Source organism: Mytilus galloprovincialis, chromosome 7 (genome assembly GCF_965363235.1).
Source record: "Mytilus galloprovincialis chromosome 7, xbMytGall1.hap1.1, whole genome shotgun sequence".
Classification (NCBI taxonomy): Eukaryota; Metazoa; Mollusca; class Bivalvia; order Mytilida; family Mytilidae; genus Mytilus; species Mytilus galloprovincialis.
In genome coordinates, this window is record NC_134844.1 from 40,246,437 (window position 1) to 40,259,686 (window position 13,250).

Below are 13,250 nucleotides of genomic sequence, written 5' to 3' on the forward strand. Positions count from 1 at the left end.
ATATTGAGTTGAAGTTATATTATGATTGATTATTGTGAAATTTTAATTTCAGAACTGTATTGAATACATTTTTAATTTCAAGTTGTTGTTCAAATTTCATTTTTATTAAAACAATTCCTAAATTAATAAAATTCAGTTAATAGATACAAAGAATAGGTCTAGTTTGGTTAAGACTTGGTCGAGTATGGTTCAGACTAGGTCGAGTATGGTTCAGACTAGGTCGAGTGCGGTTCAGACTTAGTCTAGGTCGAGTACGGTTCAGACTAGGTCGAGTACAGTTCAGACTCGTATAAAACGGTTAAGTACTGGTCAAGTACACATTCAGACTGTTAAGTATGGTTCAGACTACAGTCGAGTATTATCAAGTAAATCTCAGACGAATTCAGACTGGTCGAGTAAAAATCAGTACAGTCGAGTACAGATATAGGCCATTTCAGACTTTTAATGGTTTGTAGTGTAGCGTAATAGGTGAAATAAGTTATGCTAATAGATTATTTGACGATAAAAAATCAGTGAAACATAAAAAAGACTATATTAGCAATCAGATTAAAAATGTTGCAAAAATTGATATTCAAGTAGATAATTTTCAGAAAAAAGAAGAAGTTGCTTACAAAACAAGAGAAGCCCAAGCAGCTGTTAATCCTAGTCACATATCACAAAAACATGCCTTAATAACCGAGACGCGCATGGGAAGAGTAACAAGTGGTTTCAGCAAAACATGTTCTCCTTTTGAACAAAGTTACCACACAGAATCATCGGTTATTCAACCTTCTTCACTGTCTGAATTGATGAATCACCAAAATGATAAAAAAGATTCATTTTTCCTTAACACTCAAAGCTCTGTTTCAACAAAGACAGAATATACAGCCAAAGAAATCGTAGATTACTGCGTAAATGATCTTGAAATTTTACAAACCACAACTTGTGAAGCGACAAAGAAAGTACCGACTGTAAATGAAAATCCGTTCAGATTCACCGCAGGTAGTGAATCGGGCTATAAAAGGGACAGTCGCCCGTTACCTATGTCTACTAGTAAAATATTAAATAATCAAGAATCAACTCATTCTGAACATGTTAAGCAGGATGTACCATGGAGAAAAAGGTATAAAAATAAAAACCATACGATTTATTTGACTAAAGCTGACATCACAACGATTCCTGTAGATGTCATAACAGTTTCAGCTTATTTATCGGAGGACGGCAGTGTACGAAAAAAGGATTGGCCAAAAGTGTAAATGATGCAGGTATGAAACCTTAATCTATGAGTCAATGTATCTAAATCGAGTTAGAAAGCATGAAATATGTTTCTTTTTTATCGGACACGGTAGTATTAACTTATCCAACAACAACAATTCAACCTGCAGGTTTTATTACCATCTTTGTTCATGACAATTAGAAGAGGTCTATCCTTACAAACCAATCTGAAAAATAATCTGAAACATGAAAATACCATAATTATTAGCAACGAACAACGAATGAAAAATATCAAAACCACAAATACAATAATCTGTTAATTTTGGAATACTGTTCGTTTTTAGCATGTTTAGTGGCAACTATTTGCGACTATATGACTTATTTTCATTTTTAATATTATTATATACTATTTATATGTGACGATTCAAAATAAATATATAAATAATAAACTAACCAAGGAATATGCTCTTATTCACAAAAATAAAAGACTAACGAATGTAAATTTGTTATTTGGACACGAATAGCTTTTATAGCAAAATAATCTTTCATTGTTAATTTCACTGTAGAATAAATCAGTATAATTCATTTGAAACAATACTCCAAGATGATTAAATTGATAAAAGACAAAACGGATTCACACCTTCATAATGCTACAAGTTTAACAGTAACGTTAAATGTATTTATCTCTTTTTATATATATATATATTTAATTACAGCCTTAAGGTCAGGCACTGAACACTTACAGCTAGATGTAAACATAAATGGAAAGGTACCTGTCATTATTGGTACTACTGTTGACCAACTGCCTTGCAAAATGGTGATACATGCAATTGTTGAAATGTCCGATATACGTGTCAAACAAAATTCTTTTGTGGAGGACAGAATAATAGAATCGTTAAAAAAGGCAAATGTTCACTCCTACAGATCGGTAGCAATCCCTGGATTGTTCAGTGCTATAGAAATGAATCTAGCAGAATCCTCTGAGTTTTTGATTGTGGACGCTGTAAGAAAATATTTTGAGATTTCTGTCAAATCATCAGTAGAAGATATATATTTTTGTGAAATGAATGAAAAAAAGCTTGACAAATTCCAAACCATTATTTCGAAGATTTATTCTCCCAAAAGAAAATATCCGCCTGCAGGTATATATGCTAAACTTAATGAAGTTTATGATTTAGTTTTCTATGAGTTTAAATTATACAATACTTAACTGTTTCATTAAAATTTTCGTGACAGGAGATTAAAGAGGTGCTAACTACGAAGATGACAAAAAAACAAATAAAACTTAAGAATTGTGATATACTATTTCTCTATTACCGGTCAGTTTAAGTTCGATTAAAAAAAAAACAATTAAGCTCAATAGATATAGGAAGATGTGGTGTGAGTGCCAATGAGACAACTCTCCATCCAAATAACAATTTTTATCCTGCAATTGGGTGTTATACCATACAGATACTGCCCTACAGATATCGCTATGCTGTATCTGTATACTGTATACTATACAGATATCACTTTAAAGCTGCGCCCACTGCCGGACTGAGTATTGTATGAACCTGCGTGACCTCAGAATGTGTATGACGTATCAATTGCGAATTAACGATTACTTTTATACGTTCTGTTTGCTTTCAAACATTTCTTTAGAGCAATAAGAATCACACCAATTTTCTGATAATATACACACATGAACAGCAGTCTATTGTACGATAACAACTATCGATTTCAAAACTTGAATGTGTATGATTGTGTAACAAAAACAACCATATCAATTTCATCATGCATGTTTAGGAAATGTCGAGTCTGAAGCGTAGGACAACTCGTACACTCCTGTTACAAAATGGACAATATTTTGTTATTTGTTTTTATACGACCGCAAAATTTGAAAAATTTTTCGTCGTATATTGCTATCACGTTGGCGTCGGCGTCGTCGTCGTCGTCGTCGTCGTCCTGTGTCCGAATACTTTTAGTTTTCGCACTCTAACTTTAGTAAAAGTGAATGGAAATCTATGAAATTTTAACACAAGGTTTATGACCACAAAAGGAAGGTTGGTATTGATTTTGGGAGTTTTGGTCCCAACATTTTAGGAATTAGGGGCCAAAAAGGGCCCAAATAAGCATTTTCTTGGTTTTCGCACTATAACTTTAGTTTAAGTTAATAGAAATCTATGAAATTTTGACACAAGGTTTATGACCACAAAAGAACGGTTGGGATTGATTTTGGGAGTTTTGGTTTCAACAGTTTAGGAATTAGGGGCCAAAAAAGGGCCCAAATAAGCATTATTCTTGGTTTTCGCACAATAACTTTAGTTTAAGTAAATAGAAATCAATGAAATTTAAACACAATGTTAATGACTACAAAAGGAAGGTTGGTATTGATTTTGGGAGTTTAGGTCCCAACAGTTTAGGAATTAGGGGCCAAAAAGGGACCCAAATAAGCATTTTTCTTGGTTTTCGCACCATAACGTTAGTATAAGTAAATAGAAATCTATGAAATTTAAACACAAGGTTTATGACCATAAAAGGAAGGTTGGTATTGATTTTGGGAGTTTTGGTCCCAACAGAATAAGGGGCCCAAAGGGTCCAAAATTAAACTTTGTTTGATTTCATCAAAATTGAATAATTGGGGTTCTTTGATATGCCGAATCTAACTGTCATGACTGTGTATGTAGATTCTTAACCTTTGGTCCCTTTTTCAAATTGGTCTACATTAAGGTCCAAAGGGTCCAAAATTAAACTTAGTTTGATTTTGACAAAAAATGAATCAGTTAGGTTCTTTGATATGCTGAATCTAAAAATGTACTTAGATTCTTGATTATTGGCCCAGTTTTCAAGTTGGTCCAAATCGGGGTCCAAAATTAAACTTTGTTTGATTTCATCAAAAATTGAATAAATGGGGTTCTTTGATATACCAAATCTAACTGTGTATGTAGATTCTTCATTTTTGGTCCTGTTTTCAAATTGGTCTACACTAAAGTCCAAAGGGTCCAAAATTAAACTTAGTCTGATTTTAACAAAAATTGAAATCTTGGGGTTCTTTGAAATGCTGAATCCAAATATGTACTTAGATTTTTTATTATGGGCCCAGTTTTCAAGTTGGTCCAAATCAGGATCCAAAATTATTATATTAAGTATTGTGCAATAGCAAGTCTTTTCAATTGCACAGTATTGCGCAATGGCAAGAAATATCTAATTGCACAATATTGTGAAATAGCAATTTTTTTTTAATTAGAGTTATCTTTCTTTGTCCAGAATAGTAAGCAAGAAATATCTAATTGCAAAATATTGTGCAATAGCAAGATTTTTTTTATTTGGAGTTATCTTTCTTTGTCCAGAATCAACTTAAATCTTTGTTATATACAATATACAATGTATATTCACTTTTTACTACCAACTGATAAATTAAAATAATCTTTACCATTCAGTGATAACAAGCAGTTTTTTTACATCTTAATATTTTATGATGTATTTAAATGAGTAGTTATTGTTGCAAACTCCATTAGAAATTTTAATTGAGATTAGTTTTGGAATAAGGGAAAGGGGAATGTGATTAAAAAAATTGGGTTCAATTTTTCTCATTTGAAATTTCATAAATAAAAAAGAAAATTTCTTCAAACATTTTTTTGAGAGGATTAATATTCAACAGCATAGTGAATTGCTCTAAGAGAAAACAAAAAATTTAAGTTCATTAGAACACATTCATTCTGTGTCAGAAACCTATGCTGTGTCAACTATTTAATCACAATCCAAATTTAGAGCTGAATCCAGCTTGAATGTTGTGTCCATACTTGCCCCAACTGTTCAGGGTTCAACCTCTGCGGTCGTATAAAGCTACGCCCTGCGGAGCATCTGGTTACTGTTGAAATTAGTTGTTATGTTATTATAGATAATTATTCACCTTGAGTGATGTGTTATTGTTGACCATTCGATGATTCTTTTTTGCAAACCCGTCTACAGCTGAATGTGTGATTACTGTATCGTATTACTACACGGGTCTCAAGCGATTTTAGATCGAAAATAAATGCAAAACATGTGTTTTTATGTCTTTCAAAACACAAATAATATACAAAAATAATTGCAGGATAAAGACAATAACTGTCAAGTTAGTGTCTTTAAATATCAGCTGTATTTGTACTCGGCTCGAAACAGGTGTAATAGTTCGCTAAAAGCTCGCATACACCTTGTTTCCTAGCCTCGTACAAATACAGCTGATAATTAAAGACACTAAACAGTTATTGTCTATATAAAAGTAAACCATTATAGGTTTGTTAGTACTGTAGCTTGATGCGCAACATATCAGAACAAGAGCAAATCAAGGATTTTATTTTAATTAGGTTGGTGATTTGTGAAATTGTCGTAGATTTATAAGGTTTGAAATGATAACAAAAAGTCATGTTCTCTAAAAGGAGCGTGACAGGGTATTTTGACAGTGATCATCGTCTAATGATATGCATGCATAAACCACCATAAAAATCCAAACTTATACAAAAAGCCACAGACGGTAAAAAAACCCACATCAGTAACTTTTCAGATCAGACAACCATTATGTGATTCATGCGATTCCCCCAGGCTCTGTTGTGCTACATTATTTGCATCTCCTTACAGAAAAATGCATTGAGTGTGTGAGTAAAAGTAAAACCTTGGTTAGCTTGCTTGTTTTCTGCACCGTTCAGTCATTATTATGTTATGTATACTACCCTCCTTTAAAAGTAGACTAATCCGACAGATTTGGAGAAACAATCTGGCTTTATGTATGACTAGTACTAAACTAGCTACTTCTAATGAATGGTAGTATAGTCAACTTAAAAATGGAATCGCGGTTCAGCTAGAAAACAAGCTAGCCAAAGATACTACCTTTACCAACGCACTCAATGCATTTTGTTGTAATGAATTTATGAAACATTGATTGTCTACTAATGTGTGTTATCTAGTACATATCTTGACATGCAAAACAGGAGGAAATAATTTTATTAATTTACAATAAGAAATTAAAAAAATACTTCAGAATTCTTTTCCCTAACGACTATTTTTATTACATCAGATATTTTTGTTAAGCAGTATGACAAAACTGAAAAAAAGAGAAGATATACAGTTTTGTATCGGCGATATAACAAACCGGAAGGCAAGTTATTTGATCGATTATGTTGCATATAGCATAGACATGAAAATTTTTATAGTGTCTTTACTATCACAAGCTTCGCTTTCTTTCTCTTTCTCTTTGTTTTTGTTTGTATTGGTTTCATGAAATTTTTCGGAACCATCAATTTTATTTTCCCAGTATAGGGCTGCTTTTAATTTATTTATTTATCTTAAATAAGTCTTAGAAAAATTTGATGTGTATAACAAAAAATCAAATCAACAATTCATGAAATTGAGTTTTCCTTATTCAAATTGTGTGAATGGTTTTGTTTGATAAATTTAAATGTTACCACCAGCAGTGGCATCGACCCAAAACAGCAATGCCAAATTTCTGCTGATCATGCACGTTCGTGAGGACAACGTCCGGAAATCACAGAACATTGTTACGATCTTAAACCGAAAGATCCGATTTTGTAACGACATATTCACGATTGTAATGTTACGGGACGCACCTCAAGCTGGGGTCACACAATCACATTTTTTACTGACGTCCTTGATAGGAGCATTCCAGATAATAACTTGTTAAAAGTCTGATCAAGATATTGTAAATCGTGACTGAACTTTCAAACTTTTATTAAAATTTGTAAAAACATTTATTTAATGACGACAACAATCAGCTATTGCCCATCACAATCTGTTGGACCGCATTGCAAACTGCATTATCTGGACTCAGTCGTATCGTGTTCTGTAATTGTCAGGACTCAGACGAGGGTATTATTGCCGAATTTCGATTTAATAACTGGACTGTTCCAGAACAGTTTCGTCAAAGACGACTCGCAATTAATCGGAATGCAATCTGGACTGAATCAGCAAAATAACCCAGCAATGACAAATATATCCAGATCCTGCCCGTTCCACAGTTGTTCCACAGGACAGCGTCCAAAAAAACACAGAACATTGTTACGAATTTGATCCGATACAGCAGAATCTGTCACGACATAATTTCGATTGTAAACCGACTAGCATAATCGGATGAGTTTCCCGAATGTTACGGAACGTATACTACAGCGTTCGTGCAATAATAGGTAAATCAAGATCATTGAGGAAAGTAATCCGACTTTTTTACTTTTCATGCCTTAGCGCTGTCTGATCTCAAATGGACGCAATAATCGGCACTGTGTGAACGCCACATAATTGACGGGGTACTTGGCCGACTTACCGGACCATTCCCGATCCGTAGAAATCTGTTACGAGCGTATACGGCTTTGTTTGTTAATATTAGGATATTCTAGATCAGTAATGACAGTAATCAGAATTTAAACTTTTCATGTCTTAGCGCAGACTGATCTCAAATTGGAGCCATAACTGGCACTGTGTGAACGCTGCATTAGCTCACTTGCCTTAGCCCACTCCCTCAGGCAAAGTTGACTTTAGATGAATTTGGCTATTTAGTTTAGATATTTTTGTAATATAGCTCTTCAACGGTTTTGGTACTTATACATCCCCGATTTCAAATGTTTGGCTTTGGGCGTTCCTGACGAATTGTTTGACCCAAAGGCGTCAGTTCTCTGTCGTAATCTTTTAACTGTGTCTAGTCTAGAACTACTGAGTCAATTGGAACCAAGTTATGCAACGATCATCCAAGACATATCGATTTGAAAAAAAAAAAATGGTCGACGATCCATTCAATCCAATGCCTATCAACATGGCATTCAATGCTTGAAATATATAGGAAAAACAAAATGTCTAGTATCTTTAAAACTGTTATGAATAAACGCATCATAGATACACGGATTAAAATTTTATATTTACGCCAGACGCGCGTTTCGTCTACAAAAGACTCATCAGTGACGCTCAAATCCAAAAAAGTTATAAAAAAAAAACAAAAAAAAAAAAAACAAACAACACACAAATAAATTATTAAGTTGAAGAGCATTGAGGACCAATATTTCTAAAAGTTTTGCCAAATACAACTAAGGTAATCTATTCCGGAGGTAGGAAATCCTTAGTATTTCAAAAATTCAAAAGTTTTGTAAACAGTTAATTTATAAATATGACCATGTCAATGATAAATCATGGAAGCACAGAAGTGCTGACTACTGGGCTGGTGATACCCTCGGGGAAATAAATCTCCACCAGCAGTGGCATCGACCCAGTGGTTGTAAATAAACTCATCATAGATACACGGATTAAAATTTTATATTTACGTCAGACGCACGTTTCGGCTACAAAAGACTCACCAATGACGCTCAAATCCAAAAAAGTTAAAACAAAAACAAAAACAAAATAAAGTACGAAGTTGAAGAGCATTGAGGACCGATATTTCTAAACGTTTTGCCAAATACAGCTAAGGTAATATATTCCTGAGGTAGAAAAGCCTTAGTATTTCAAAATTTCAAAAGTTTTGTAAACAGTTGATTTATAAATATGACCATATCAATTATAATTCATATCAGCACAGAAGTGCTGACTCATTTTGAACAATGATTTTACAATAGCTTTGAAATATAATTTAAGATGTTTTAAAAGATAAAGTGAAACTATCAATGGAAAAAAAAATAGGTAAACATCGATGAAAAATGGGAAAATCATCAAAATTGGGTATTTTCAAAGGGCCGTAGCAAAAAAGGAGTGCACCACTGTATGATTTTGTCTTCACCAATTATTTTTTTAAGTCATAAAAATCAGGTTGAGAAAAAAAAATTGATTCTCAGAGGTATACATCCTTAAAGAGGTTGGATGGATACCATTAAGCCGAATTCAATAATAATCTAGTGTATAGCTATAGGAAAATGTGGTGTGACTGCTAATGAGACAACTCTCCATCCAAATAACAATGTACGGCCTTCAACACGGAGCCTTGGCTCACACCGAACAACAAGCTATAAAGGGCCCCAAAATTACTAGTGTAAAACCATTCAAACGGGAAAACCAACGGTCTAATTTATATAAAAAAAACGAGAAACATATACATATTTTTCTGTAATGTCAGTAAACACTGACAGAAAATATTCAAGTTTGATAGATCCTTACAAGTATGAGGAAATATAAGTATGAGTAAACGTTGAGGAGCTGAGGACTAAAATGTCTAGCATTTGTTGTATAATACAAACAGTAAATTTAGACTATTAATCTTTTTAAAAATGTTAATACTTATATTTTATTCTTTTTTGTTTGATAGGTTGACATAATTGTTAATGTCTTGGGTAGTGAAATGAATTTAAAAGACGGAACATTATCAAAATCAATAGTCGATAAAGCTGGTCAGCAGGTTTTAACTGAGCTGAGAAAGCTAATATCGGTTGAGCAAAACAACTTCATAGTGACAGGAGGCGGACGGTTGTCCTGTAAGAAAATAATTCATGGCGTATTACGTCATTGGGGGAAACCGGATGAAAGTAAAAAGGTTAGAAAAATATAACAATTGAGGAACCAATTATCTTTTAAGTTTTATATATATATATATAAACTCAACTGTATTCTTCTTTTGTACAGTAACAGTTACAAACTGTGCTCAAATGGACCTATTACTCGTAAATTATGATTTATTTACACATACTGCCATGTTTCGATGAATATCATATTTGAAAAATTGTTTTAAATGATTATGAATACCTTAAAAAAATTGACCGTACTAATTTTCTTGCACCAGATGCGCATTTCGACAATACATGTCTCTTCAGTGATGCTCGTGGCCAAAATATTTGAAATCCAAAGCTTATATAAAAGATGAAGAGCTATAATCCAAAAGGTCCAAAAAGTATAGCCAAATCCGTGAAAGGAATCAGAGCTTTGCATGAGGGAGATTCATTCCTTAATTTATAATAATTTCTAATATTTTGTAACAGGAAATTTTAATAACACAAAACATCCGTATTTTCATGCCAGTACCGAAGTACATATATATCTTTCATGAATTTTTCAGGAACCAAATAATCTAAACTGGACGGAATGTAAAAAATATAACTATGGTTGATTTATTTATTTTTCTTATAAATCTAATTTCCAGACTTTGCAGTATTTCATGCAGCACTGTTTGGTCTTAGCAGAAAGCATGAGCATGCGTTCGATAGCTTTTCCTGCTGTTGGGACAGGATTTCATAAGTATCCACCGGATATTGTTGCCAGAGAAATGTTCTGTCAAACAATTGCATTTTCTACTTCATATCTGACGAAAATTGAATTTGTTGTTTTTCATGACAACACTGACGTTATCAAGGTAGAACTTTACTATAAATTGATATTTTACGCAAAAAACTTGTAGTTTTACGATAAAATTACACAAAATCAACTTAGACGTTGTTCTTCTACTTGGATATAATTTGAAAAACAAATTGGTTAAGCTCTATTACATATTTCACACAGCAAATATATTTCTCCATATTTTAGCTTTACATATTGGTAAATGTAACAGCTTAAACATTCAACTTTAACACTACGGGACTGCACCTAAGCAAGGTTAAACAAGGTCAAGGAATACAATCTAAGATTGATGTTTAAAATACGTTATTAATCAACGATACTTAGTGTTAATTAGGAATCCAAATTTATGCCATACAGTTCTTTGAATTGAAAAAAAAATACGCCCATAGACAAAAGTTAATTAAAACTTAATTTGACCAAAGTGTTTTATGTAGACATAACTGTACGTCTGAAGTATTGACTGTGAAGCCTGGTATCTGTGTTTTAAAACCAATGGGGTGATGCCACTTGTAATAGATGTTTTGTTTTCAAAGGTTTTACAAGTCCAAAGTTCATCATGTAATATCATTGATATGATCATGTCCTGTAAATCATCTGTTGATAAAACATTTTTATAATGCAAAACTCTATAGTATATCTCATCTAAGAAAGAGTTAGACTTATAGTAATCAAAGCTCTTTAACTTCGTGACCTATTTTGAACTTCGAACTGTTTTGATTCGTTAACACGTCGATTAATATCATGTAGAAGAATCGACGTTTTATTATAAAAAAGGGAAAACATATACCAAAGGAACAGTAAAACTCACATAAGCCATGTATCTTAAATGAGGTCTTCGTATATGTACAAAAATGGTTTGAGATAGTCTTTTTGATTAAAGCACTCTTTTTATTTTGTTTAAAGATTTAACTCAATTATTTTACAAAAATCACTTTACTCTTGAACGCTGGTACTATAGACGACAAAAACATAGGTTCAAGAAAATTTAACAGTACTCTTAAGTTAAATCACAAAACTAAGAAGAAATTAAAAAAAGGAAAGTCCCTAATCAAATGCCAAAATCAAAATCTCAAACACATCAAATGTATGGATAACAATGTCATATTCCTGACTTGGTCCATAGACATAAAAACACAAGTGAACATATAACATCGAATAAAGAATGCCACTGAAATCAGTTAATATACATTGTCAAATTGAACTTTTCAATTTTAAATGATAAACTAAATCGTAGACTTTGATAAAAAAAAAACAACAACCAAAAAACACTAATTTAATCACCAATACTCTTTAAATTATAATGTGTAATTTGATGTTTGCCCTTACCTGATAAACAAGATGCCTGTTTGCAAACTAATTTAGTGCAATTGGATTTTTTGTCATTGTAAATCAAATTAAAGATATAATGGACAATTGACTTTTATAAGTTCCGCGATGATCATTTTAGAATTCATAATTGCTTTTCATGTTTTCAATATATATTTATATCAAATATTTGAAAGTACAATTAACTTGTCCGATTAACTAGTTGTCGTTTTGTACATTCGATATTAGATGCTTTCGACGGTTAATCGGTTACCATTAACGCTAAATGTTGACAACACTTATATAAATTGTGCATATTTACAAATATATTTCACCATTGTACTTAAGAGCAGATTTTATGGAGCGATAGTTTGAGCAATTCTTAAAAAACCCAACAAATATCATGTACAAATCTCAAATTAATTTGATTACCGGTTTATGATGTTTATACAGATTATATAATGGATTAAATTATAATTGCAATTTCAAATTCGTAAAAAGAATATCGATTTTAAGATCCCAACCAAACCATCATGGACTTTAAAATCACATAATAGTTTTATATTTTAACACATATATATTAAGGACGTTTCCATTTCTGTGTAGCAGCATTTCATGAGATAATGTTTAAGTGGTAGATATATTTATTCTAGTTGATACGATATTCCAGAGTGATGTTTCGTATCATGATTAACTTGACAAATGATTGTTGCGTACAATGTACGTACAAGAACACAACCATGGACTCAAAATGCAGAAGTTAAGTTCATCCCTTTGAAAAGTTTAACGGATTCGATCATAAACTTGATGGCTGTGATGCACAGCTATATTGCATAGATGACCATTGACATGTTCTATAAAAGTTACAATCCCGGTCCTTATCGCGGTTGTGACATCTCCGAATACGACTTATCAGTGCTGTTTATTAGCAACAGAAAATTTTCCACTAGTGCAGCAGGAACTGCTAATCCTTTTGTTGACATTTTAGTTCACCCTCAAATTGTGTGACAATCACGCATACTTTACTTATCTGTGTAGTGTTTAGTAGATCTGTTAGTATGTTTATCTGTTAGTCGTGTTTCTATTTAGTCATGGTATTGTAAAACTGTTTTTGACTTAATGTTTTCTGGCTGCTCCCACGCCCATCGAATCTTTTCTCTTTCTTATAACGTAAGATATGGACAGTAAACAAATATTATCGACAAAAGGGTTCGTTCTATTTTAATCGGATAATAATTGTTTGGGATGCGGAATTTTTCATATACTTGATTTCTTGAGCATTTTGAAACACACATCCACAATCGTCTCGCATTTAGTAGTTTAGATTGTACTGTTTTTCAACTGGTTATTCATATTTATACACAATTATAGTAACTTGATAAAAAATATGGATAAAAGTTACACACAAACAATTTTGAACCATATGATTTTAAGTAAATATTTACAAAGAATTACTCGGCAGTAAAATGTTAATT